The 27,385-nt window shown below is 49.4% G+C and overlaps 12 non-coding genes and 1 pseudogene across 12 annotated transcripts; all 13 read right to left on the minus strand.

Annotated features, from left to right (window-relative positions):
- Positions 1-7,751: 7,751 nt before the first annotated feature.
- LOC142284526 (U2 spliceosomal RNA) lies at positions 7,752-7,942 on the minus strand. The gene has a single exon (XR_012746025.1). It is a non-coding gene; the product is annotated as a U2 spliceosomal RNA (small nuclear RNA).
- Positions 7,943-9,329: 1,387 nt separating this feature from the next.
- LOC142284527 (U2 spliceosomal RNA) lies at positions 9,330-9,520 on the minus strand. The gene has a single exon (XR_012746026.1). It is a non-coding gene; the product is annotated as a U2 spliceosomal RNA (small nuclear RNA).
- Positions 9,521-10,907: 1,387 nt separating this feature from the next.
- On the minus strand, positions 10,908-11,098 carry LOC142284528 (U2 spliceosomal RNA). The gene has a single exon (XR_012746027.1). It is a non-coding gene; the product is annotated as a U2 spliceosomal RNA (small nuclear RNA).
- Positions 11,099-12,485: 1,387 nt separating this feature from the next.
- On the minus strand, positions 12,486-12,676 carry LOC142284529 (U2 spliceosomal RNA). The gene has a single exon (XR_012746028.1). It is a non-coding gene; the product is annotated as a U2 spliceosomal RNA (small nuclear RNA).
- A 1,387-nt stretch (positions 12,677-14,063) lies between these two features.
- On the minus strand, positions 14,064-14,254 carry LOC142284531 (U2 spliceosomal RNA). Its single transcript, XR_012746030.1, has one exon. It is a non-coding gene; the product is annotated as a U2 spliceosomal RNA (small nuclear RNA).
- Positions 14,255-15,641: 1,387 nt separating this feature from the next.
- On the minus strand, positions 15,642-15,832 carry LOC142284532 (U2 spliceosomal RNA). The gene has a single exon (XR_012746031.1). It is a non-coding gene; the product is annotated as a U2 spliceosomal RNA (small nuclear RNA).
- A 1,387-nt stretch (positions 15,833-17,219) lies between these two features.
- On the minus strand, positions 17,220-17,415 carry LOC142284484 (U2 spliceosomal RNA). The gene has a single exon (XR_012745987.1). It is a non-coding gene; the product is annotated as a U2 spliceosomal RNA (small nuclear RNA).
- A 2,185-nt stretch (positions 17,416-19,600) lies between these two features.
- Positions 19,601-19,791, minus strand: LOC142284533 (U2 spliceosomal RNA). Its single transcript, XR_012746032.1, has one exon. It is a non-coding gene; the product is annotated as a U2 spliceosomal RNA (small nuclear RNA).
- A 1,387-nt stretch (positions 19,792-21,178) lies between these two features.
- Positions 21,179-21,374, minus strand: LOC142284485 (U2 spliceosomal RNA). The gene has a single exon (XR_012745988.1). It is a non-coding gene; the product is annotated as a U2 spliceosomal RNA (small nuclear RNA).
- A 697-nt stretch (positions 21,375-22,071) lies between these two features.
- Positions 22,072-22,213, minus strand: LOC142284490 (U2 spliceosomal RNA; annotated as a pseudogene).
- Positions 22,214-23,600: 1,387 nt separating this feature from the next.
- LOC142284534 (U2 spliceosomal RNA) lies at positions 23,601-23,791 on the minus strand. The gene has a single exon (XR_012746033.1). It is a non-coding gene; the product is annotated as a U2 spliceosomal RNA (small nuclear RNA).
- A 1,387-nt stretch (positions 23,792-25,178) lies between these two features.
- On the minus strand, positions 25,179-25,369 carry LOC142284536 (U2 spliceosomal RNA). The gene has a single exon (XR_012746034.1). It is a non-coding gene; the product is annotated as a U2 spliceosomal RNA (small nuclear RNA).
- A 1,387-nt stretch (positions 25,370-26,756) lies between these two features.
- On the minus strand, positions 26,757-26,947 carry LOC142284423 (U2 spliceosomal RNA). The gene has a single exon (XR_012745931.1). It is a non-coding gene; the product is annotated as a U2 spliceosomal RNA (small nuclear RNA).
- Between the last annotated feature and the right edge of the window lie 438 nt (positions 26,948-27,385).

Raw genomic sequence — 27,385 nt, forward strand, 5'->3', positions numbered from 1 at the left:
ATGTATATTCTGTAGATTCCCTATTGTATATATTGTAGTTTCTAGTGTGGCTTTAGGCGATTAAATTATATAATTAATCTTGGGCTGTTCTGTTATCTCGATCTTGAATCCCACGTCTGTGTGTTCGGCTAATAGTTACCGTAAATCGGTTGGTGGCAGCGAGTTGTGCCAAGGATTATTGTGGGGAGGCCAGTGAGATCCGGGAAGATATTATATATTCCGCCCGCGGAGGTCGGGGGAATATATACCTTACTCTCACCGGGGACCCTTCAATAATCGGCATAAGTAGTATAGCGGCCTCCTTGCTTATTGTCGGGCAATTCCATAATTGGCCTGACTATAAGAGGGGCGCTAGAGAGCGCGTCACGTGCTCTGTCTGTCGGTCGGGAGGTATAAAGGAGGGTTGACTCCTGCTTGTTACCCCCCGATTGTGACGTACTGGTAGCCAGCGCGGGGGATTTCTGAGTGACCCCCTGGTGGTTTGTGACATATTGGTGGCAAGCGGTGGGATCGAGATAATAGTGTGTGTGAGTGTGAGACCCATACTCCCAGACACTAAAGACTGCCTGCAGCAGCTGTGGCTGCTGGGGTCTTCAGACTAGCTCAACACTAGAGTGTCAGAGTGCAGATACTGTAAGGTGTGTGGAGGCATCAGGTGTCAGTTCTGTGTCAGTGACCAAAGTCTGCAACAATGGCTGATAGCACCAGGAGCAAAGCCAAAGGAATGGCCGATGCTCAGGCCAGAGACGATGAGGAGGTTGTCCACGAGCCCTCCAGGAGCCCGACGCCAGAGAACAGCTCTGCAGAGGACATCGCACAACCTGGGACTGCTGGACAAGATGAGGAGGAGCTCGCCCAAGGTTCCTCAACGAGCCAGATGCCAGCCCTCCGCTCTGCAATGGACAGTGAAGCACCAGGCTCCGCAGCGGGCCGCAGATCACCACGTGCCATTCCACCGAGCCTGGGAGGCTCGGATAGCCTTCTTCAAATGGCTATGGCCCTTCTCCAGGCTGGAGACCGGGATACCTACGAGATACTCATGGCAGAGCGCAGGGCAGAGCGGCAGGCAGCGCGTGAAGAGCGCCAGGCAGAGCGTGACTACCAGCTGCAGCTAGCTCAGCTCCGGCCCTCATCAGCCACACGTGACCTTCAAGACACCAAACTTCCAAAGGTCCGTGTTGAGGACTTCCCAGTGCTGGAGAAGGATGGAGACTTGGACTCTTTCTTGACTGCTTTTGAACGGACTTGCTTGCAGCATCATCTGAACAAGGACCAGTGGGCCAAATACCTGACCCCCCGTTTAAGGGGTAAGGCCCTGGATATCCTTGGGGACTTGCCTGCTGAGGCAGATCAGGGCTACGACACCATCAAGCGGGCCCTGATCCAACAGTACAACCTCACCCCGGAGTCCTACCGCAAGAAGTTCCGGAGCCTACAGAAGGGACCAAAGGACTCCTGGGCTGACCACAGGCGGGCACTTGCCCGAGCTGCCGACCACTGGACCCAAGGCCTGCAGCTTTCCACCGGACCGGAGATCCTGGACTTGTTCATCACGGAGCAACTCTTGTGGAACTGCCCTGAGGATCTCCGCCAGTTCATCCGAGACCAGAAGCCAAAGGGGTCCACGGCTACAGCTGCCCTTGCCGATGACTACACCAACAACCGGGCTCCTGAAGCCAGGAGAGCAGCCACCAGCAGCACCTGGAGAGGGGGTAAGATGAACTCTGCGACTGCCCCACCTGCCCCTAGACTGCAGGGGGTGTCCCCCTCAACTCCCCTCTCCAGGCCCGTGGCAGAACCAAGACGGTGCCACCAGTGCAACCTACCTGGACACTTCAAGGCCATGTGCCCTCAGCGTCCCAAGGCCCCGGCTCCGTCCCCGTCCCAAGGGCCGCCCAAGGTGTATTGTGTGGGTGGGGGTGGTGGTAGGTCCCTGGACAGCTTCCAACCTGTCACCGTCGGCCAGTCTGTGACCATAGGACTGCGAGACAGCGCCTCGGAAGTGACTCTGGTGCGGCCTGAGATGGTGTCCCCCCAAGACTTGATCCCTGGAAAAACCCTCGCTGTCTCCGGGATTGGAGGCATTGACCCGGCGCTGCCTGTTGCTGACATTTATGTGGACTGGGGCGCAGGGCGGGGGGTGAGGGAGGTGGGGGTAACTGATCGGATCCCTGCAAACGTGCTACTTGGGACAGATTTGGGGCAGATAACCTCCCAGTTTGGGCCCCAACCAAGGGCTGAACCTTCAGCCCGTACTGACATGACTCCTAACAATGTTAATGTGTTATCTATGAATGATGTAAGGGAGGAGGGAGTGAACTCTGATATTTCTGCTTGCACAGACACCATAGACACACACACAGCTGCAGCTGTGACAGGGGAGGGGGTCAGAGAAAGGTGTGACAATGCCTCTACAAGTAACCAGCCTGTGAGCTGGGATCTGTTGCCCTCTGCAGGGATAAGCAGAGAGCAGGGTGCTGCAGGGGGAGGACCAGTGTGTGGGGTGGGGGCTACCACAGCAAATGTGGGGTCCCCAGAGATTTCACACCGGGGTTCTGTTGCTGCAGGAGGGGAACAGGCAGGTGAGATTGGGGCCGGTCCAGGAGCGGAAGTGCTCCCAGGTAAGATCTCGGTGCAGGGTTCCCCCACAACCGGGGTGTCAGGAAGCCAGGTAGGTCTGCCTGAACCGGCGACTTGGTCAGGAACGGAGGAGGAGCAGGCACGACCCACGGTCGCAGCGGCTGTGGCCGCTGTCACCCGCAGTGGGAGTGCTGGAAGCCAAGGGGCCTCCCGGAGGTCCGATAGCTCTTCCCCTTCTGACCAAGTGGCAGCCGAGTCAGGTGGAGGCCAGGACACAGGTCCCGGGGTACTGACCGAAGATGTGACAGTCTCGTCGATTCTGGCCACATCTGGTCAGGGGTTTCAGGCAGCGTTAGAAGCTGACGACAGCCTGAAAGCTCTAAAGGAGCAGGCGGCACAGCCTCCCTCGGACTCGGACCCGGAGCGAGTGGTCTGGGACCAAGGACGGCTGTACCGGGCCACGGTCCAGCAGGGTTCACCGGAGGCGTGGCCCAGGGACCGACAGTTGGTGGTACCCTATCCGTTCCGGACGGAGTTGTTGCGGATCGCACATGAGATTCCGATGGCCGGACACCTAGGGATCGCTAAGACCAAGGCCAGGTTAAACCAGCATTTCTACTGGCCAAAAATGGGGGCCGATGTGGCTGCCTACTGCCGTTCGTGTGAAACCTGTCAGAGAGTGGGGAAGGCGGGGCCACACCCCAAAGCCCCACTAGTATCTCTGCCAATCATCGATGAGCCTTTCAGGAGGGTGGCTGTGGATCTGGTCGGCCCGCTGGCCATCCCCAGCAGCTCCGGGAAACGCTTCATACTGACGGTAGTGGACTATGCCACCCGGTACCCAGAAGCAGTGGCCTTGTCGTCCATTCGGGCTGACAAGGTGGCCACCGCATTGCTGGAGATTTTCTCCCGAGTGGGTTTTCCCCAGGAAATGCTCACTGACCGGGGGACCCAATTCATGTCCCAGCTGATGGAGACCCTCTGTAAGCAAGTCCAGGTGCGACATCTGGTGGCCAGCCCGTACCATCCACAGACTAATGGCCTGTGCGAGCGGTTCAATGGCACCTTGAAGCAGATGCTTAAGATGTTGGTCGACTCCCATGGGCGTGACTGGGAGCGGTATCTCCCACACCTGTTATTTGCTTACCGGGAGGTTCCACAGGCCTCAACAGGATTCTCACCGTTTGAGCTCCTGTACGGGCGACGTGTGCGGGGCCCCCTGGCTCTGGTGAAAGAGGCTTGGGAAGGGGATTTGGCCACCCCTGGAGTGTCGGTTATCGAGTATGTCATGCGCTTCCGGGACAAAATGCAGGCCTTGACGCAACTGGTACACGACAATATGGCTCAAGCCCAGGCCGATCAGAAGCGTTGGTACGACCAGAACGCTTGTGAGAGGACCTACCAAGTGGGTCAAAAGGTGTGGGTACTGGTCCCCGTACCACAGGACAAGCTTCAGGCAGCCTGGGAAGGCCCATACCTCGTGTACCAGCAGCTCAACCCTGTAACGTACCTGGTCACCCTGGACCCTGCCCGTGGAAGGCGGAAGCCCTTCCATGTGAACATGATGAAGGCACATCATGAGCGGGAGGCATGTGCGCTCCCCGTGTGCAACCTGCCCGAGGAGGGAGAAGCGGAAACCCTCTTGGATATGCTAGCCCAGGTTAGGGCAGGCGGATCCCTTGAGGATGTGGAGGTTGGCCACCAGCTCTTGGAGGACCAACGGTCCCAGCTGTGGGCCACCCTACACCCCTTCCGGGGGTTGTTTACCAACCAGCCCGGAAGGACTGACTTGGCTGTCCATCACGTGGACACTGGGGATCATCCCCCGATCCGGCGTTCAGCATATCGGGTCTCCCTGGAAGTGCAGCAACACATGCGCCAGGAGATTGACGAGATGCTGAAGCTGGGGGTGATCCAGGCATCCAACAGCGCTTGGGCCTCGCCTGTAGTCCTCGTCCCTAAGAAGGACCGAACCACTCGGTTCTGCGTGGACTACAGGGGGCTCAATGCTGTCACGGTCGCCGATGCGTACCCAATGCCACGCATCGATGACCTGCTCGATCAGTTGGCCGGGGCTCAGTACCTGACCATCATGGACCTGAGCCGGGGATATTGGCAGATCCCCCTGACTCGCAAGGCCAGGGAACGCTCTGCCTTTATTACCCCATTTGGACTGTACGAGTCCACGGTGATGCCATTCGGGATGAGGAATGCCCCTGCCACTTTCCAGCGGATGGTCAACACCCTGCTCAAGGGACTTGAAGGGTACGCGGCCGCGTACCTGGATGACATTGCCGTCTTCAGTCCCACCTGGGAGGACCACCTAGAGCATCTAGCACAGGTGCTCAGGCGGATCCACCGGGCAGGTTTGACCATCAAGCCGGGAAAGTGTCAGCTGGCCATGAGCGAGGTCCAGTACCTCGGTCACCGGGTAGGTGGGGGAACGCTGAAGCCCGAGCCTGAGAAAGTGGAGGCCATCGCATCCTGGCCCACCCCCAGGACCAAGAAGCAGGTGATGTCCTTCTTGGGGACCGCTGGGTACTATAGGAGGTTTGTTCCATGCTATAGTAGCCTGGCAAAGCCCTTGACGGACCTCACCAAGAAGAAGCTGCCCTCTGCAGTCGATTGGACAGTGGACTGCGAGACAGCCTTCCGGGCCCTAAAGGACGCCCTGTCCAGCCCGCCCGTGCTACAGGCAGCCGACTTCACGCGGCCGTTTGTAGTACAGACCGACGCCAGTGACTTCGGCCTCGGTGCGGTGCTCAGCCAGGTGGACTCTGCGAGCCAAGAGCACCCAGTCTTGTACCTGAGCAGGAAGCTGTTACCAAGGGAAGTGGCCTATTCTACAATGGAGAAGGAGTGCCTGGCCATAGTGTGGGCCCTGCAGCGTCTGCAACCCTATCTATACGGGCGCCACTTCATCGTGGAGACGGACCACAATCCCCTCAGCTGGTTGCACACCGTCTCTGGGACGAATGGGCGATTGTTGCGATGGAGCCTTGCGCTCCAGCAATACAACTTCACCATTCGCCACAAAAGGGGCCGTGACCACGGTAACGCAGACGGGCTGTCCCGACAAGGAGAGGTCGCGGACGGGCGCACGGGGGAACACCGGAGTGTGCTGCCCCCTAGCGCCCTCAAAAGGGGGGAGGTGTGAGGTAAATCCGGAGATATGACGATAAATCATGACATTCAAGTCATGTCAGGAAGCCCTCTCCTGGTGTCACTACCCCCTTCCCTTCACACAACTGGTTTAGCAACAAATCCATGGCCATGTCCTGTGATATGGAAATTAGGTGGCTTTAGGACAATGGATACAGGATGACTCCCTGCCGTCACCCTGTAGTAGGAGCTGCTAGCTAGTTAGCAAGGCTATGGAAATAGCCAGACAGAACGACTCCAGTAAAAAATGGTTCATATCTCGCAAGCCATATCTCCGATAAATATGGCAACCATAACAATGGTGTCTCCGCATGTGGACGATGCTGGCACACCCTTTTTATGGAAGTAGGACATTGGGAAACACACCAAACGTGATATCAGCCATATGGGAACTCGTAGACAGGTCATGAGTCCCCTCGTTCTGCAGCTAAATTCATAACTGTCACAATGAGAGCATTGGCGTCCGCCTACGACGCTCCCAGGCAAAGTTATGGCCAAAATCCCCTTTTCTGGATAATTCTGATCCATGCAGGGGGAGTGGCAGTGCTTCCCTGTGAGGTCACTAAGGTAGGAGGAGACCTGGATTTGCCCAGGTTGATAACCCTACTTCGGCCATTTTCCAGCGTTCTTCTGCTCGGGGGCCTGGTTGGGAAAGACCTGTGAGGAAGAATCCTAGAAACCTGGTCTACAGCGCCCCCCTGTGGCCAGACGCAACAAGGTAACTGCTGGAACTGTGTATGCCTGTTTGTAACCCATGCTTTGATTGTAACTGTACTCTGACATATGTATATTCTGTAGATTCCCTATTGTATATATTGTAGTTTCTAGTGTGGCTTTAGGCGATTAAATTATATAATTAATCTTGGGCTGTTCTGTTATCTCGATCTTGAATCCCACGTCTGTGTGTTCGGCTAATAGTTACCGTAAATCGGTTGGTGGCAGCGAGTTGTGCCAAGGATTATTGTGGGGAGGCCAGTGAGATCCGGGAAGATATTATATATTCCGCCCGCGGAGGTCGGGGGAATATATACCTTACTCTCACCGGGGACCCTTCAATAATCGGCATAAGTAGTATAGCGGCCTCCTTGCTTATTGTCGGGCAATTCCATAATTGGCCTGACTATAAGAGGGGCGCTAGAGAGCGCGTCACGTGCTCTGTCTGTCGGTCGGGAGGTATAAAGGAGGGTTGACTCCTGCTTGTTACCCCCCGATTGTGACGTACTGGTAGCCAGCGCGGGGGATTTCTGAGTGACCCCCCGGTGGTTTGTGACACTTACTATCAAAGGTTAGAGGGGGGCTTTCTCAGAGGGCTTTTTACAGTTTTTCTATTCCCAATTAGCCGTTTAAGTGTACTTATTGAAAGTAGTAATTCTTTCATAGGCCGCCCTTTCTTAGTATTTGACGTTCCTTATATTGCGGTATGAGGCTTCGCAGTAGGTTGCAAACATTCATCACCCATGACTGTCCCCAATTGAGCTCAGAAGCTCAATGTCTATCATGACCTCTCTTTTAGAATGTCCAAGAGCAAGCAAACTATTCCTCCAGGAGAGGGCGCCAACAGACTACTAAAGAGATCATCATTACTCAAAGAAAACCCCAAAAACCAATGCATGATAGGAATAAACAGGTAACTTTCTTTGGAGTGGAAGCGGAGAGATCGCACCAGATGCCAATTCTAGATGTTATCACACCTGTGGTCACTGCAGCAGCAGGTGAATCCACTTTGTCCAAAAGGGATCTATTCCATTCAATTGCAAATGATCTAGATAAGACAGAGAACTGCAGCACGGGGACATAGCCGAGTTGGTCAGGTTGAGTGGTGATGAGTTTGCTATTTGGATGAATAAAGAAAGTCAAAAGTGTGAAAGATAAAAAACAAAAGGAGGAAGTGTGAAAAGTGAATGGGCCAAATTGAGGTGCATATGAAGACGTATGCTTTCTTCCAATTCATTAAATCGGGCTAATATGAATCAGGTGAATTGAGTTCTGCTTTTGGAAACTGGGTTAAGAAGGGGTGCACCGTTCCTGGAGGTACTGCAATACCAGGTCAATGCGTGGAGTGGACAGAGCAAGCTCTTTTTCCATCTCCCTGTTCTAAAAATCCATTTAATATATGGTCCCCAGATAGGGGACGTATCAGATATTAAACTGATAAGAACAGATACTACACTTGATCTTAGCCAAAAGGCCGAGAAGCGATAACCAGAATTGGTTTGGGCCTCGAGTGGCACCCTGGCCTATGCCGGACACATCTTAGGGAGAGAGAGCGAGAGGGAGACAAACCCACGCCTACACAAGACATTTTGTCACCCAAGCCAACCCTTGAAAAGGCTGCTTTGCAGAGCCAAAACAAGAAGAATGGTGCGTTTTGCAGCCGCCGCCCACTGCAATGAATCTGAATAACTCCTCCTTTAGGGCGCAAGCAACTCCCCTCCCCCTTGCAGTCTTTCCAATTCACGATACAAAAAGACGGACAGGACAGGTTGCCTGACTTTCCGTCACTGCCACCCTTTGCCATCCTTACCCGTAGAAAGCCCTTTCATCATCCCCAAACCCTAATCTTTTCCCTTTCCTTCCCAGCCCCCAAACCCTGCCCTCTGTACCTTTCTCACCACCCGCTTCCCTTCTCCTGTCATCCCCCTACCACCCGGGAAAAAAAGAGATTGCCCCCTCCTTCCACTAGCCCACCCTCCCACCCAAAGAACAACTTCTTCTGCGCAGCTTGTTTTCTAGGCAGCAGCGCTATTGTGATGTCATCGGGGGGCATTGTGACAAGCCGCCAGTGTTCCGTCTCTTCATGTTGTGCACAGTTCAAACGGAAAATACATCAACAGGCAGACTACAGAAAAGCTTACTATCAAAGGTTAGAGGGGGGCTTTCTCAGAGGGCTTTTTACAGTTTTTCTATTCCCAATTAGCCGTTTAAGTGTACTTATTGAAAGTAGTAATTCTTTCATAGGCCGCCCTTTCTTAGTATTTGACGTTCCTTATATTGCGGTATGAGGCTTCGCAGTAGGTTGCAAACATTCATCACCCATGACTGTCCCCAATTGAGCTCAGAAGCTCAATGTCTATCATGACCTCTCTTTTAGAATGTCCAAGAGCAAGCAAACTATTCCTCCAGGAGAGGGCGCCAACAGACTACTAAAGAGATCATCATTACTCAAAGAAAACCCCAAAAACCAATGCATGATAGGAATAAACAGGTAACTTTCTTTGGAGTGGAAGCGGAGAGATCGCACCAGATGCCAATTCTAGATGTTATCACACCTGTGGTCACTGCAGCAGCAGGTGAATCCACTTTGTCCAAAAGGGATCTATTCCATTCAATTGCAAATGATCTAGATAAGACAGAGAACTGCAGCACGGGGACATAGCCGAGTTGGTCAGGTTGAGTGGTGATGAGTTTGCTATTTGGATGAATAAAGAAAGTCAAAAGTGTGAAAGATAAAAAACAAAAGGAGGAAGTGTGAAAAGTGAATGGGCCAAATTGAGGTGCATATGAAGACGTATGCTTTCTTCCAATTCATTAAATCGGGCTAATATGAATCAGGTGAATTGAGTTCTGCTTTTGGAAACTGGGTTAAGAAGGGGTGCACCGTTCCTGGAGGTACTGCAATACCAGGTCAATGCGTGGAGTGGACAGAGCAAGCTCTTTTTCCATCTCCCTGTTCTAAAAATCCATTTAATATATGGTCCCCAGATAGGGGACGTATCAGATATTAAACTGATAAGAACAGATACTACACTTGATCTTAGCCAAAAGGCCGAGAAGCGATAACCAGAATTGGTTTGGGCCTCGAGTGGCACCCTGGCCTATGCCGGACACATCTTAGGGAGAGAGAGCGAGAGGGAGACAAACCCACGCCTACACAAGACATTTTGTCACCCAAGCCAACCCTTGAAAAGGCTGCTTTGCAGAGCCAAAACAAGAAGAATGGTGCGTTTTGCAGCCGCCGCCCACTGCAATGAATCTGAATAACTCCTCCTTTAGGGCGCAAGCAACTCCCCTCCCCCTTGCAGTCTTTCCAATTCACGATACAAAAAGACGGACAGGACAGGTTGCCTGACTTTCCGTCACTGCCACCCTTTGCCATCCTTACCCGTAGAAAGCCCTTTCATCATCCCCAAACCCTAATCTTTTCCCTTTCCTTCCCAGCCCCCAAACCCTGCCCTCTGTACCTTTCTCACCACCCGCTTCCCTTCTCCTGTCATCCCCCTACCACCCGGGAAAAAAAGAGATTGCCCCCTCCTTCCACTAGCCCACCCTCCCACCCAAAGAACAACTTCTTCTGCGCAGCTTGTTTTCTAGGCAGCAGCGCTATTGTGATGTCATCGGGGGGCATTGTGACAAGCCGCCAGTGTTCCGTCTCTTCATGTTGTGCACAGTTCAAACGGAAAATACATCAACAGGCAGACTACAGAAAAGCTTACTATCAAAGGTTAGAGGGGGGCTTTCTCAGAGGGCTTTTTACAGTTTTTCTATTCCCAATTAGCCGTTTAAGTGTACTTATTGAAAGTAGTAATTCTTTCATAGGCCGCCCTTTCTTAGTATTTGACGTTCCTTATATTGCGGTATGAGGCTTCGCAGTAGGTTGCAAACATTCATCACCCATGACTGTCCCCAATTGAGCTCAGAAGCTCAATGTCTATCATGACCTCTCTTTTAGAATGTCCAAGAGCAAGCAAACTATTCCTCCAGGAGAGGGCGCCAACAGACTACTAAAGAGATCATCATTACTCAAAGAAAACCCCAAAAACCAATGCATGATAGGAATAAACAGGTAACTTTCTTTGGAGTGGAAGCGGAGAGATCGCACCAGATGCCAATTCTAGATGTTATCACACCTGTGGTCACTGCAGCAGCAGGTGAATCCACTTTGTCCAAAAGGGATCTATTCCATTCAATTGCAAATGATCTAGATAAGACAGAGAACTGCAGCACGGGGACATAGCCGAGTTGGTCAGGTTGAGTGGTGATGAGTTTGCTATTTGGATGAATAAAGAAAGTCAAAAGTGTGAAAGATAAAAAACAAAAGGAGGAAGTGTGAAAAGTGAATGGGCCAAATTGAGGTGCATATGAAGACGTATGCTTTCTTCCAATTCATTAAATCGGGCTAATATGAATCAGGTGAATTGAGTTCTGCTTTTGGAAACTGGGTTAAGAAGGGGTGCACCGTTCCTGGAGGTACTGCAATACCAGGTCAATGCGTGGAGTGGACAGAGCAAGCTCTTTTTCCATCTCCCTGTTCTAAAAATCCATTTAATATATGGTCCCCAGATAGGGGACGTATCAGATATTAAACTGATAAGAACAGATACTACACTTGATCTTAGCCAAAAGGCCGAGAAGCGATAACCAGAATTGGTTTGGGCCTCGAGTGGCACCCTGGCCTATGCCGGACACATCTTAGGGAGAGAGAGCGAGAGGGAGACAAACCCACGCCTACACAAGACATTTTGTCACCCAAGCCAACCCTTGAAAAGGCTGCTTTGCAGAGCCAAAACAAGAAGAATGGTGCGTTTTGCAGCCGCCGCCCACTGCAATGAATCTGAATAACTCCTCCTTTAGGGCGCAAGCAACTCCCCTCCCCCTTGCAGTCTTTCCAATTCACGATACAAAAAGACGGACAGGACAGGTTGCCTGACTTTCCGTCACTGCCACCCTTTGCCATCCTTACCCGTAGAAAGCCCTTTCATCATCCCCAAACCCTAATCTTTTCCCTTTCCTTCCCAGCCCCCAAACCCTGCCCTCTGTACCTTTCTCACCACCCGCTTCCCTTCTCCTGTCATCCCCCTACCACCCGGGAAAAAAAGAGATTGCCCCCTCCTTCCACTAGCCCACCCTCCCACCCAAAGAACAACTTCTTCTGCGCAGCTTGTTTTCTAGGCAGCAGCGCTATTGTGATGTCATCGGGGGGCATTGTGACAAGCCGCCAGTGTTCCGTCTCTTCATGTTGTGCACAGTTCAAACGGAAAATACATCAACAGGCAGACTACAGAAAAGCTTACTATCAAAGGTTAGAGGGGGGCTTTCTCAGAGGGCTTTTTACAGTTTTTCTATTCCCAATTAGCCGTTTAAGTGTACTTATTGAAAGTAGTAATTCTTTCATAGGCCGCCCTTTCTTAGTATTTGACGTTCCTTATATTGCGGTATGAGGCTTCGCAGTAGGTTGCAAACATTCATCACCCATGACTGTCCCCAATTGAGCTCAGAAGCTCAATGTCTATCATGACCTCTCTTTTAGAATGTCCAAGAGCAAGCAAACTATTCCTCCAGGAGAGGGCGCCAACAGACTACTAAAGAGATCATCATTACTCAAAGAAAACCCCAAAAACCAATGCATGATAGGAATAAACAGGTAACTTTCTTTGGAGTGGAAGCGGAGAGATCGCACCAGATGCCAATTCTAGATGTTATCACACCTGTGGTCACTGCAGCAGCAGGTGAATCCACTTTGTCCAAAAGGGATCTATTCCATTCAATTGCAAATGATCTAGATAAGACAGAGAACTGCAGCACGGGGACATAGCCGAGTTGGTCAGGTTGAGTGGTGATGAGTTTGCTATTTGGATGAATAAAGAAAGTCAAAAGTGTGAAAGATAAAAAACAAAAGGAGGAAGTGTGAAAAGTGAATGGGCCAAATTGAGGTGCATATGAAGACGTATGCTTTCTTCCAATTCATTAAATCGGGCTAATATGAATCAGGTGAATTGAGTTCTGCTTTTGGAAACTGGGTTAAGAAGGGGTGCACCGTTCCTGGAGGTACTGCAATACCAGGTCAATGCGTGGAGTGGACAGAGCAAGCTCTTTTTCCATCTCCCTGTTCTAAAAATCCATTTAATATATGGTCCCCAGATAGGGGACGTATCAGATATTAAACTGATAAGAACAGATACTACACTTGATCTTAGCCAAAAGGCCGAGAAGCGATAACCAGAATTGGTTTGGGCCTCGAGTGGCACCCTGGCCTATGCCGGACACATCTTAGGGAGAGAGAGCGAGAGGGAGACAAACCCACGCCTACACAAGACATTTTGTCACCCAAGCCAACCCTTGAAAAGGCTGCTTTGCAGAGCCAAAACAAGAAGAATGGTGCGTTTTGCAGCCGCCGCCCACTGCAATGAATCTGAATAACTCCTCCTTTAGGGCGCAAGCAACTCCCCTCCCCCTTGCAGTCTTTCCAATTCACGATACAAAAAGACGGACAGGACAGGTTGCCTGACTTTCCGTCACTGCCACCCTTTGCCATCCTTACCCGTAGAAAGCCCTTTCATCATCCCCAAACCCTAATCTTTTCCCTTTCCTTCCCAGCCCCCAAACCCTGCCCTCTGTACCTTTCTCACCACCCGCTTCCCTTCTCCTGTCATCCCCCTACCACCCGGGAAAAAAAGAGATTGCCCCCTCCTTCCACTAGCCCACCCTCCCACCCAAAGAACAACTTCTTCTGCGCAGCTTGTTTTCTAGGCAGCAGCGCTATTGTGATGTCATCGGGGGGCATTGTGACAAGCCGCCAGTGTTCCGTCTCTTCATGTTGTGCACAGTTCAAACGGAAAATACATCAACAGGCAGACTACAGAAAAGCTTACTATCAAAGGTTAGAGGGGGGCTTTCTCAGAGGGCTTTTTACAGTTTTTCTATTCCCAATTAGCCGTTTAAGTGTACTTATTGAAAGTAGTAATTCTTTCATAGGCCGCCCTTTCTTAGTATTTGACGTTCCTTATATTGCGGTATGAGGCTTCGCAGTAGGTTGCAAACATTCATCACCCATGACTGTCCCCAATTGAGCTCAGAAGCTCAATGTCTATCATGACCTCTCTTTTAGAATGTCCAAGAGCAAGCAAACTATTCCTCCAGGAGAGGGCGCCAACAGACTACTAAAGAGATCATCATTACTCAAAGAAAACCCCAAAAACCAATGCATGATAGGAATAAACAGGTAACTTTCTTTGGAGTGGAAGCGGAGAGATCGCACCAGATGCCAATTCTAGATGTTATCACACCTGTGGTCACTGCAGCAGCAGGTGAATCCACTTTGTCCAAAAGGGATCTATTCCATTCAATTGCAAATGATCTAGATAAGACAGAGAACTGCAGCACGGGGACATAGCCGAGTTGGTCAGGTTGAGTGGTGATGAGTTTGCTATTTGGATGAATAAAGAAAGTCAAAAGTGTGAAAGATAAAAAACAAAAGGAGGAAGTGTGAAAAGTGAATGGGCCAAATTGAGGTGCATATGAAGACGTATGCTTTCTTCCAATTCATTAAATCGGGCTAATATGAATCAGGTGAATTGAGTTCTGCTTTTGGAAACTGGGTTAAGAAGGGGTGCACCGTTCCTGGAGGTACTGCAATACCAGGTCAATGCGTGGAGTGGACAGAGCAAGCTCTTTTTCCATCTCCCTGTTCTAAAAATCCATTTAATATATGGTCCCCAGATAGGGGACGTATCAGATATTAAACTGATAAGAACAGATACTACACTTGATCTTAGCCAAAAGGCCGAGAAGCGATAACCAGAATTGGTTTGGGCCTCGAGTGGCACCCTGGCCTATGCCGGACACATCTTAGGGAGAGAGAGCGAGAGGGAGACAAACCCACGCCTACACAAGACATTTTGTCACCCAAGCCAACCCTTGAAAAGGCTGCTTTGCAGAGCCAAAACAAGAAGAATGGTGCGTTTTGCAGCCGCCGCCCACTGCAATGAATCTGAATAACTCCTCCTTTAGGGCGCAAGCAACTCCCCTCCCCCTTGCAGTCTTTCCAATTCACGATACAAAAAGACGGACAGGACAGGTTGCCTGACTTTCCGTCACTGCCACCCTTTGCCATCCTTACCCGTAGAAAGCCCTTTCATCATCCCCAAACCCTAATCTTTTCCCTTTCCTTCCCAGCCCCCAAACCCTGCCCTCTGTACCTTTCTCACCACCCGCTTCCCTTCTCCTGTCATCCCCCTACCACCCGGGAAAAAAAGAGATTGCCCCCTCCTTCCACTAGCCCACCCTCCCACCCAAAGAACAACTTCTTCTGCGCAGCTTGTTTTCTAGGCAGCAGCGCTATTGTGATGTCATCGGGGGGCATTGTGACAAGCCGCCAGTGTTCCGTCTCTTCATGTTGTGCACAGTTCAAACGGAAAATACATCAACAGGCAGACTACAGAAAAGCTTACTATCAAAGGTTAGAGGGGGGCTTTCTCAGAGGGCTTTTTACAGTTTTTCTATTCCCAATTAGCCGTTTAAGTGTACTTATTGAAAGTAGTAATTCTTTCATAGGCCGCCCTTTCTTAGTATTTGACGTTCCTTATATTGCGGTATGAGGCTTCGCAGTAGGTTGCAAACATTCATCACCCATGACTGTCCCCAATTGAGCTCAGAAGCTCAATGTCTATCATGACCTCTCTTTTAGAATGTCCAAGAGCAAGCAAACTATTCCTCCAGGAGAGGGCGCCAACAGACTACTAAAGAGATCATCATTACTCAAAGAAAACCCCAAAAACCAATGCATGATAGGAATAAACAGGTAACTTTCTTTGGAGTGGAAGCGGAGAGATCGCACCAGATGCCAATTCTAGATGTTATCACACCTGTGGTCACTGCAGCAGCAGGTGAATCCACTTTGTCCAAAAGGGATCTATTCCATTCAATTGCAAATGATCTAGATAAGACAGAGAACTGCAGCACGGGGACATAGCCGAGTTGGTCAGGTTGAGTGGTGATGAGTTTGCTATTTGGATGAATAAAGAAAGTCAAAAGTGTGAAAGATAAAAAACAAAAGGAGGAAGTGTGAAAAGTGAATGGGCCAAATTGAGGTGCATATGAAGACGTATGCTTTCTTCCAATTCATTAAATCGGGCTAATATGAATCAGGTGAATTGAGTTCTGCTTTTGGAAACTGGGTTAAGAAGGGGTGCACCGTTCCTGGAGGTACTGCAATACCAGGTCAATGCGTGGAGTGGACAGAGCAAGCTCTTTTTCCATCTCCCTGTTCTAAAAATCCATTTAATATATGGTCCCCAGATAGGGGACGTATCAGATATTAAACTGATAAGAACAGATACTACACTTGATCTTAGCCAAAAGGCCGAGAAGCGATAACCAGAATTGGTTTGGGCCTCGAGTGGCACCCTGGCCTATGCCGGACACATCTTAGGGAGAGAGAGCGAGAGGGAGACAAACCCACGCCTACACAAGACATTTTGTCACCCAAGCCAACCCTTGAAAAGGCTGCTTTGCAGAGCCAAAACAAGAAGAATGGTGCGTTTTGCAGCCGCCGCCCACTGCAATGAATCTGAATAACTCCTCCTTTAGGGCGCAAGCAACTCCCCTCCCCCTTGCAGTCTTTCCAATTCACGATACAAAAAGACGGACAGGACAGGTTGCCTGACTTTCCGTCACTGCCACCCTTTGCCATCCTTACCCGTAGAAAGCCCTTTCATCATCCCCAAACCCTAATCTTTTCCCTTTCCTTCCCAGCCCCCAAACCCTGCCCTCTGTACCTTTCTCACCACCCGCTTCCCTTCTCCTGTCATCCCCCTACCACCCGGGAAAAAAAGAGATTGCCCCCTCCTTCCACTAGCCCACCCTCCCACCCAAAGAACAACTTCTTCTGCGCAGCTTGTTTTCTAGGCAGCAGCGCTATTGTGATGTCATCGGGGGGCATTGTGACAAGCCGCCAGTGTTCCGTCTCTTCATGTTGTGCACAGTTCAAACGGAAAATACATCAACAGGCAGACTACAGAAAAGCTTACTATCAAAGGTTAGAGGGGGGCTTTCTCAGAGGGCTTTTTACAGTTTTTCTATTCCCAATTAGCCGTTTAAGTGTACTTATTGAAAGTAGTAATTCTTTCATAGGCCGCCCTTTCTTAGTATTTGACGTTCCTTATATTGCGGTATGAGGCTTCGCAGTAGGTTGCAAACATTCATCACCCATGACTGTCCCCAATTGAGCTCAGAAGCTCAATGTCTATCATGACCTCTCTTTTAGAATGTCCAAGAGCAAGCAAACTATTCCTCCAGGAGAGGGCGCCAACAGACTACTAAAGAGATCATCATTACTCAAAGAAAACCCCAAAAACCAATGCATGATAGGAATAAACAGGTAACTTTCTTTGGAGTGGAAGCGGAGAGATCGCACCAGATGCCAATTCTAGATGTTATCACACCTGTGGTCACTGCAGCAGCAGGTGAATCCACTTTGTCCAAAAGGGATCTATTCCATTCAATTGCAAATGATCTAGATAAGACAGAGAACTGCAGCACGGGGACATAGCCGAGTTGGTCAGGTTGAGTGGTGATGAGTTTGCTATTTGGATGAATAAAGAAAGTCAAAAGTGTGAAAGATAAAAAACAAAAGGAGGAAGTGTGAAAAGTGAATGGGCCAAATTGAGGTGCATATGAAGACGTATGCTTTCTTCCAATTCATTAAATCGGGCTAATATGAATCAGGTGAATTGAGTTCTGCTTTTGGAAACTGGGTTAAGAAGGGGTGCACCGTTCCTGGAGGTACTGCAATACCAGGTCAATGCGTGGAGTGGACAGAGCAAGCTCTTTTTCCATCTCCCTGTTCTAAAAATCCATTTAATATATGGTCCCCAGATAGGGGACGTATCAGATATTAAACTGATAAGAACAGATTTTGATTTAATGAAGCTTTCCAAAGCACCACAAAAAATGCATGACCGAAGTCACACCAAAAACAGTGCAAAGGCTAGGATTCGTGTGGACCCCACCGTGAGGAGAGGGTCCCCAAAAATCAACCCCGTCCCTCCGAGCCAGAAGGCCACAGCAAGGGTCAGGGATCTTCGGTGCTCCCCCAAGCCGAAGCCTGGTTGAGCCTTGTCGTTGCTCCCAGCGTCCACCCAGGCATCTTACCCAAGTGGAGTAGAGAGCTACTAGTTGTTGGTTTCGCAGCCGAAACTGCCCGGACCGTCAACCGGTGTTGGTTTCTCAGCCCAAGGCTAACCGGACCTCCAACCGGGTGTTGGTTTCTCAGCCGAAGCTGACCCAGACCTCCAACCGGGTGTTGGTTTCTCAGCCGAAGCTGACCCAGACCTCCAACCGGGTGTTAGTTTCTCAGCCCAAAGCTGACCAGACCTCCGACCGGGATTATAAAAATTTCCCTTCCTAGCCAGAAGGCCGGGATAGGGTAATATGCTCAAAAAGTATGAAAAGGCAAGGTACGGTGTGCTACAGAGCCCAAGGCTTGCCGGGGTCCCAAGCCAGCAAGCTCAGACTCACTCCAGGGTCGTCAGTCCTGGGGCACGTTGTACCATAGCCCCCCACCCTTACTCAGTCTAATAGCCTCGATCCTGGTAGGGCCATGTTTTCCTCTAGATGAATATACTATCCACCCAGAGTACTAGCAAGCGCAACCTTCCAGTGTGCATTGTATCATTGTACTAAGGTGGCCTGGAGCTTAAACCACCTCTTCGAACAACACTACACTTGATCTTAGCCAAAAGGCCGAGAAGCGATAACCAGAATTGGTTTGGGCCTCGAGTGGCACCCTGGCCTATGCCGGACACATCTTAGGGAGAGAGAGCGAGAGGGAGACAAACCCACGCCTACACAAGACATTTTGTCACCCAAGCCAACCCTTGAAAAGGCTGCTTTGCAGAGCCAAAACAAGAAGAATGGTGCGTTTTGCAGCCGCCGCCCACTGCAATGAATCTGAATAACTCCTCCTTTAGGGCGCAAGCAACTCCCCTCCCCCTTGCAGTCTTTCCAATTCACGATACAAAAAGACGGACAGGACAGGTTGCCTGACTTTCCGTCACTGCCACCCTTTGCCATCCTTACCCGTAGAAAGCCCTTTCATCATCCCCAAACCCTAATCTTTTCCCTTTCCTTCCCAGCCCCCAAACCCTGCCCTCTGTACCTTTCTCACCACCCGCTTCCCTTCTCCTGTCATCCCCCTACCACCCGGGAAAAAAAGAGATTGCCCCCTCCTTCCACTAGCCCACCCTCCCACCCAAAGAACAACTTCTTCTGCGCAGCTTGTTTTCTAGGCAGCAGCGCTATTGTGATGTCATCGGGGGGCATTGTGACAAGCCGCCAGTGTTCCGTCTCTTCATGTTGTGCACAGTTCAAACGGAAAATACATCAACAGGCAGACTACAGAAAAGCTTACTATCAAAGGTTAGAGGGGGGCTTTCTCAGAGGGCTTTTTACAGTTTTTCTATTCCCAATTAGCCGTTTAAGTGTACTTATTGAAAGTAGTAATTCTTTCATAGGCCGCCCTTTCTTAGTATTTGACGTTCCTTATATTGCGGTATGAGGCTTCGCAGTAGGTTGCAAACATTCATCACCCATGACTGTCCCCAATTGAGCTCAGAAGCTCAATGTCTATCATGACCTCTCTTTTAGAATGTCCAAGAGCAAGCAAACTATTCCTCCAGGAGAGGGCGCCAACAGACTACTAAAGAGATCATCATTACTCAAAGAAAACCCCAAAAACCAATGCATGATAGGAATAAACAGGTAACTTTCTTTGGAGTGGAAGCGGAGAGATCGCACCAGATGCCAATTCTAGATGTTATCACACCTGTGGTCACTGCAGCAGCAGGTGAATCCACTTTGTCCAAAAGGGATCTATTCCATTCAATTGCAAATGATCTAGATAAGACAGAGAACTGCAGCACGGGGACATAGCCGAGTTGGTCAGGTTGAGTGGTGATGAGTTTGCTATTTGGATGAATAAAGAAAGTCAAAAGTGTGAAAGATAAAAAACAAAAGGAGGAAGTGTGAAAAGTGAATGGGCCAAATTGAGGTGCATATGAAGACGTATGCTTTCTTCCAATTCATTAAATCGGGCTAATATGAATCAGGTGAATTGAGTTCTGCTTTTGGAAACTGGGTTAAGAAGGGGTGCACCGTTCCTGGAGGTACTGCAATACCAGGTCAATGCGTGGAGTGGACAGAGCAAGCTCTTTTTCCATCTCCCTGTTCTAAAAATCCATTTAATATATGGTCCCCAGATAGGGGACGTATCAGATATTAAACTGATAAGAACAGATACTACACTTGATCTTAGCCAAAAGGCCGAGAAGCGATAACCAGAATTGGTTTGGGCCTCGAGTGGCACCCTGGCCTATGCCGGACACATCTTAGGGAGAGAGAGCGAGAGGGAGACAAACCCACGCCTACACAAGACATTTTGTCACCCAAGCCAACCCTTGAAAAGGCTGCTTTGCAGAGCCAAAACAAGAAGAATGGTGCGTTTTGCAGCCGCCGCCCACTGCAATGAATCTGAATAACTCCTCCTTTAGGGCGCAAGCAACTCCCCTCCCCCTTGCAGTCTTTCCAATTCACGATACAAAAAGACGGACAGGACAGGTTGCCTGACTTTCCGTCACTGCCACCCTTTGCCATCCTTACCCGTAGAAAGCCCTTTCATCATCCCCAAACCCTAATCTTTTCCCTTTCCTTCCCAGCCCCCAAACCCTGCCCTCTGTACCTTTCTCACCACCCGCTTCCCTTCTCCTGTCATCCCCCTACCACCCGGGAAAAAAAGAGATTGCCCCCTCCTTCCACTAGCCCACCCTCCCACCCAAAGAACAACTTCTTCTGCGCAGCTTGTTTTCTAGGCAGCAGCGCTATTGTGATGTCATCGGGGGGCATTGTGACAAGCCGCCAGTGTTCCGTCTCTTCATGTTGTGCACAGTTCAAACGGAAAATACATCAACAGGCAGACTACAGAAAAGCTTACTATCAAAGGTTAGAGGGGGGCTTTCTCAGAGGGCTTTTTACAGTTTTTCTATTCCCAATTAGCCGTTTAAGTGTACTTATTGAAAGTAGTAATTCTTTCATAGGCCGCCCTTTCTTAGTATTTGACGTTCCTTATATTGCGGTATGAGGCTTCGCAGTAGGTTGCAAACATTCATCACCCATGACTGTCCCCAATTGAGCTCAGAAGCTCAATGTCTATCATGACCTCTCTTTTAGAATGTCCAAGAGCAAGCAAACTATTCCTCCAGGAGAGGGCGCCAACAGACTACTAAAGAGATCATCATTACTCAAAGAAAACCCCAAAAACCAATGCATGATAGGAATAAACAGGTAACTTTCTTTGGAGTGGAAGCGGAGAGATCGCACCAGATGCCAATTCTAGATGTTATCACACCTGTGGTCACTGCAGCAGCAGGTGAATCCACTTTGTCCAAAAGGGATCTATTCCATTCAATTGCAAATGATCTAGATAAGACAGAGAACTGCAGCACGGGGACATAGCCGAGTTGGTCAGGTTGAGTGGTGATGAGTTTGCTATTTGGATGAATAAAGAAAGTCAAAAGTGTGAAAGATAAAAAACAAAAGGAGGAAGTGTGAAAAGTGAATGGGCCAAATTGAGGTGCATATGAAGACGTATGCTTTCTTCCAATTCATTAAATCGGGCTAATATGAATCAGGTGAATTGAGTTCTGCTTTTGGAAACTGGGTTAAGAAGGGGTGCACCGTTCCTGGAGGTACTGCAATACCAGGTCAATGCGTGGAGTGGACAGAGCAAGCTCTTTTTCCATCTCCCTGTTCTAAAAATCCATTTAATATATGGTCCCCAGATAGGGGACGTATCAGATATTAAACTGATAAGAACAGATTTTTGATTTAATGAAGCTTTCCAAAGCACCGCAAAAATGCATGACCGAAGTCACACCAAAAACAGTGCAAAGGCTAGGATTCGTGTGGACCCCTCCGTGAGAAGAGGATCCCCAAAAATCAACCCCGTCCCTCCGAGCCAGAAGGCCACAGCAAGGGTCAGGGATCTTCGGTGCTCCCCCAAGCCGAAGCCTGGTTGAGCCTTGTTGTTGCTCCCAGCGTCCACCGAGGCATCTTACCCAAGTGGAGTAGGGAGCTACTAGTCGTTGGTTTCGCAGCCGAGACTGCCCGGACCGTCAACCGGTGTTAGTTTCTCAGCCCAAGGCTGACCGGACCTCCAACCGGGTGTTGGTTTCTCAGCCCAAGGCTGACCGGACCTCCAACCGGGTGTTGGTTTCTCAGCCCAAGGCTAACCGGACCTCCAACCGGGTGTTGGTTTCTCAGCCAAAGCTGACCCGGACCTCCAACCGGGTGTTGGTTTCTCAGCCCAAAGCTGACCGGACCTCCGACCGGGATTATAAAAATTTCCCTTCTTAGCCAGAAGGCCAGGATAGGGCAATATGCTTGGAAAGTATGAATAGGCAAGGCGCGGCGTGCGACAAAGTCTGAGGCTTACCAGGGTCCCAACCTAGCAAGTTCAGACTCCCTCCAGGGTGTCCATTCCTGGGGCACATTGCACCATAACCCCCACACTTACTCAGTCTAATAGCCTCAATCCTGGTAGGGCCATGGTTTCCTCTAGATGGATATACTATCCTCCCAAAGTACTAACAAGTGCAACCTTCCAGTGTGCATTGCATCATTGTACTAAGGTGGCCGGAGCCTTAAACCACCTTTTCGAACGATACTACACTTGATCTTAGCCAAAAGGCCGAGAAGCGATAACCAGAATTGGTTTGGGCCTCGAGTGGCACCCTGGCCTATGCCGGACACATCTTAGGGAGAGAGAGCGAGAGGGAGACAAACCCACGCCTACACAAGACATTTTGTCACCCAAGCCAACCCTTGAAAAGGCTGCTTTGCAGAGCCAAAACAAGAAGAATGGTGCGTTTTGCAGCCGCCGCCCACTGCAATGAATCTGAATAACTCCTCCTTTAGGGCGCAAGCAACTCCCCTCCCCCTTGCAGTCTTTCCAATTCACGATACAAAAAGACGGACAGGACAGGTTGCCTGACTTTCCGTCACTGCCACCCTTTGCCATCCTTACCCGTAGAAAGCCCTTTCATCATCCCCAAACCCTAATCTTTTCCCTTTCCTTCCCAGCCCCCAAACCCTGCCCTCTGTACCTTTCTCACCACCCGCTTCCCTTCTCCTGTCATCCCCCTACCACCCGGGAAAAAAAGAGATTGCCCCCTCCTTCCACTAGCCCACCCTCCCACCCAAAGAACAACTTCTTCTGCGCAGCTTGTTTTCTAGGCAGCAGCGCTATTGTGATGTCATCGGGGGGCATTGTGACAAGCCGCCAGTGTTCCGTCTCTTCATGTTGTGCACAGTTCAAACGGAAAATACATCAACAGGCAGACTACAGAAAAGCTTACTATCAAAGGTTAGAGGGGGGCTTTCTCAGAGGGCTTTTTACAGTTTTTCTATTCCCAATTAGCCGTTTAAGTGTACTTATTGAAAGTAGTAATTCTTTCATAGGCCGCCCTTTCTTAGTATTTGACGTTCCTTATATTGCGGTATGAGGCTTCGCAGTAGGTTGCAAACATTCATCACCCATGACTGTCCCCAATTGAGCTCAGAAGCTCAATGTCTATCATGACCTCTCTTTTAGAATGTCCAAGAGCAAGCAAACTATTCCTCCAGGAGAGGGCGCCAACAGACTACTAAAGAGATCATCATTACTCAAAGAAAACCCCAAAAACCAATGCATGATAGGAATAAACAGGTAACTTTCTTTGGAGTGGAAGCGGAGAGATCGCACCAGATGCCAATTCTAGATGTTATCACACCTGTGGTCACTGCAGCAGCAGGTGAATCCACTTTGTCCAAAAGGGATCTATTCCATTCAATTGCAAATGATCTAGATAAGACAGAGAACTGCAGCACGGGGACATAGCCGAGTTGGTCAGGTTGAGTGGTGATGAGTTTGCTATTTGGATGAATAAAGAAAGTCAAAAGTGTGAAAGATAAAAAACAAAAGGAGGAAGTGTGAAAAGTGAATGGGCCAAATTGAGGTGCATATGAAGACGTATGCTTTCTTCCAATTCATTAAATCGGGCTAATATGAATCAGGTGAATTGAGTTCTGCTTTTGGAAACTGGGTTAAGAAGGGGTGCACCGTTCCTGGAGGTACTGCAATACCAGGTCAATGCGTGGAGTGGACAGAGCAAGCTCTTTTTCCATCTCCCTGTTCTAAAAATCCATTTAATATATGGTCCCCAGATAGGGGACGTATCAGATATTAAACTGATAAGAACAGATACTACACTTGATCTTAGCCAAAAGGCCGAGAAGCGATAACCAGAATTGGTTTGGGCCTCGAGTGGCACCCTGGCCTATGCCGGACACATCTTAGGGAGAGAGAGCGAGAGGGAGACAAACCCACGCCTACACAAGACATTTTGTCACCCAAGCCAACCCTTGAAAAGGCTGCTTTGCAGAGCCAAAACAAGAAGAATGGTGCGTTTTGCAGCCGCCGCCCACTGCAATGAATCTGAATAACTCCTCCTTTAGGGCGCAAGCAACTCCCCTCCCCCTTGCAGTCTTTCCAATTCACGATACAAAAAGACGGACAGGACAGGTTGCCTGACTTTCCGTCACTGCCACCCTTTGCCATCCTTACCCGTAGAAAGCCCTTTCATCATCCCCAAACCCTAATCTTTTCCCTTTCCTTCCCAGCCCCCAAACCCTGCCCTCTGTACCTTTCTCACCACCCGCTTCCCTTCTCCTGTCATCCCCCTACCACCCGGGAAAAAAAGAGATTGCCCCCTCCTTCCACTAGCCCACCCTCCCACCCAAAGAACAACTTCTTCTGCGCAGCTTGTTTTCTAGGCAGCAGCGCTATTGTGATGTCATCGGGGGGCATTGTGACAAGCCGCCAGTGTTCCGTCTCTTCATGTTGTGCACAGTTCAAACGGAAAATACATCAACAGGCAGACTACAGAAAAGCTTACTATCAAAGGTTAGAGGGGGGCTTTCTCAGAGGGCTTTTTACAGTTTTTCTATTCCCAATTAGCCGTTTAAGTGTACTTATTGAAAGTAGTAATTCTTTCATAGGCCGCCCTTTCTTAGTATTTGACGTTCCTTATATTGCGGTATGAGGCTTCGCAGTAGGTTGCAAACATTCATCACCCATGACTGTCCCCAATTGAGCTCAGAAGCTCAATGTCTATCATGACCTCTCTTTTAGAATGTCCAAGAGCAAGCAAACTATTCCTCCAGGAGAGGGCGCCAACAGACTACTAAAGAGATCATCATTACTCAAAGAAAACCCCAAAAACCAATGCATGATAGGAATAAACAGGTAACTTTCTTTGGAGTGGAAGCGGAGAGATCGCACCAGATGCCAATTCTAGATGTTATCACACCTGTGGTCACTGCAGCAGCAGGTGAATCCACTTTGTCCAAAAGGGATCTATTCCATTCAATTGCAAATGATCTAGATAAGACAGAGAACTGCAGCACGGGGACATAGCCGAGTTGGTCAGGTTGAGTGGTGATGAGTTTGCTATTTGGATGAATAAAGAAAGTCAAAAGTGTGAAAGATAAAAAACAAAAGGAGGAAGTGTGAAAAGTGAATGGGCCAAATTGAGGTGCATATGAAGACGTATGCTTTCTTCCAATTCATTAAATCGGGCTAATATGAATCAGGTGAATTGAGTTCTGCTTTTGGAAACTGGGTTAAGAAGGGGTGCACCGTTCCTGGAGGTACTGCAATACCAGGTCAATGCGTGGAGTGGACAGAGCAAGCTCTTTTTCCATCTCCCTGTTCTAAAAATCCATTTAATATATGGTCCCCAGATAGGGGACGTATCAGATATTAAACTGATAAGAACAGATACTACACTTGATCTTAGCCAAAAGGCCGAGAAGCGATAACCAGAATTGGTTTGGGCCTCGAGTGGCACCCTGGCCTATGCCGGACACATCTTAGGGAGAGAGAGCGAGAGGGAGACAAACCCACGCCTACACAAGACATTTTGTCACCCAAGCCAACCCTTGAAAAGGCTGCTTTGCAGAGCCAAAACAAGAAGAATGGTGCGTTTTGCAGCCGCCGCCCACTGCAATGAATCTGAATAACTCCTCCTTTAGGGCGCAAGCAACTCCCCTCCCCCTTGCAGTCTTTCCAATTCACGATACAAAAAGACGGACAGGACAGGTTGCCTGACTTTCCGTCACTGCCACCCTTTGCCATCCTTACCCGTAGAAAGCCCTTTCATCATCCCCAAACCCTAATCTTTTCCCTTTCCTTCCCAGCCCCCAAACCCTGCCCTCTGTACCTTTCTCACCACCCGCTTCCCTTCTCCTGTCATCCCCCTACCACCCGGGAAAAAAAGAGATTGCCCCCTCCTTCCACTAGCCCACCCTCCCACCCAAAGAACAACTTCTTCTGCGCAGCTTGTTTTCTAGGCAGCAGCGCTATTGTGATGTCATCGGGGGGCATTGTGACAAGCCGCCAGTGTTCCGTCTCTTCATGTTGTGCACAGTTCAAACGGAAAATACATCAACAGGCAGACTACAGAAAAGCTTACTATCAAAGGTTAGAGGGGGGCTTTCTCAGAGGGCTTTTTACAGTTTTTCTATTCCCAATTAGCCGTTTAAGTGTACTTATTGAAAGTAGTAATTCTTTCATAGGCCGCCCTTTCTTAGTATTTGACGTTCCTTATATTGCGGTATGAGGCTTCGCAGTAGGTTGCAAACATTCATCACCCATGACTGTCCCCAATTGAGCTCAGAAGCTCAATGTCTATCATGACCTCTCTTTTAGAATGTCCAAGAGCAAGCAAACTATTCCTCCAGGAGAGGGCGCCAACAGACTACTAAAGAGATCATCATTACTCAAAGAAAACCCCAAAAACCAATGCATGATAGGAATAAACAGGTAACTTTCTTTGGAGTGGAAGCGGAGAGATCGCACCAGATGCCAATTCTAGATGTTATCACACCTGTGGTCACTGCAGCAGCAGGTGAATCCACTTTGTCCAAAAGGGATCTATTCCATTCAATTGCAAATGATCTAGATAAGACAGAGAACTGCAGCACGGGGACATAGCCGAGTTGGTCAGGTTGAGTGGTGATGAGTTTGCTATTTGGATGAATAAAGAAAGTCAAAAGTGTGAAAGATAAAAAACAAAAGGAGGAAGTGTGAAAAGTGAATGGGCCAAATTGAGGTGCATATGAAGACGTATGCTTTCTTCCAATTCATTAAATCGGGCTAATATGAATCAGGTGAATTGAGTTCTGCTTTTGGAAACTGGGTTAAGAAGGGGTGCACCGTTCCTGGAGGTACTGCAATACCAGGTCAATGCGTGGAGTGGACAGAGCAAGCTCTTTTTCCATCTCCCTGTTCTAAAAATCCATTTAATATATGGTCCCCAGATAGGGGACGTATCAGATATTAAACTGATAAGAACAGATACTACACTTGATCTTAGCCAAAAGGCCGAGAAGCGATAACCAGAATTGGTTTGGGCCTCGAGTGGCACCCTGGCCTATGCCGGACACATCTTAGGGAGAGAGAGCGAGAGGGAGACAAACCCACGCCTACACAAGACATTTTGTCACCCAAGCCAACCCTTGAAAAGGCTGCTTTGCAGAGCCAAAACAAGAAGAATGGTGCGTTTTGCAGCCGCCGCCCACTGCAATGAATCTGAATAACTCCTCCTTTAGGGCGCAAGCAACTCCCCTCCCCCTTGCAGTCTTTCCAATTCACGATACAAAAAGACGGACAGGACAGGTTGCCTGACTTTCCGTCACTGCCACCCTTTGCCATCCTTACCCGTAGAAAGCCCTTTCATCATCCCCAAACCCTAATCTTTTCCCTTTCCTTCCCAGCCCCCAAACCCTGCCCTCTGTACCTTTCTCACCACCCGCTTCCCTTCTCCTGTCATCC

This window comes from Anomaloglossus baeobatrachus, unplaced genomic scaffold (assembly GCF_048569485.1).
Source record: "Anomaloglossus baeobatrachus isolate aAnoBae1 unplaced genomic scaffold, aAnoBae1.hap1 Scaffold_571, whole genome shotgun sequence".
Taxonomy (NCBI): Eukaryota; Metazoa; Chordata; class Amphibia; order Anura; family Aromobatidae; genus Anomaloglossus; species Anomaloglossus baeobatrachus.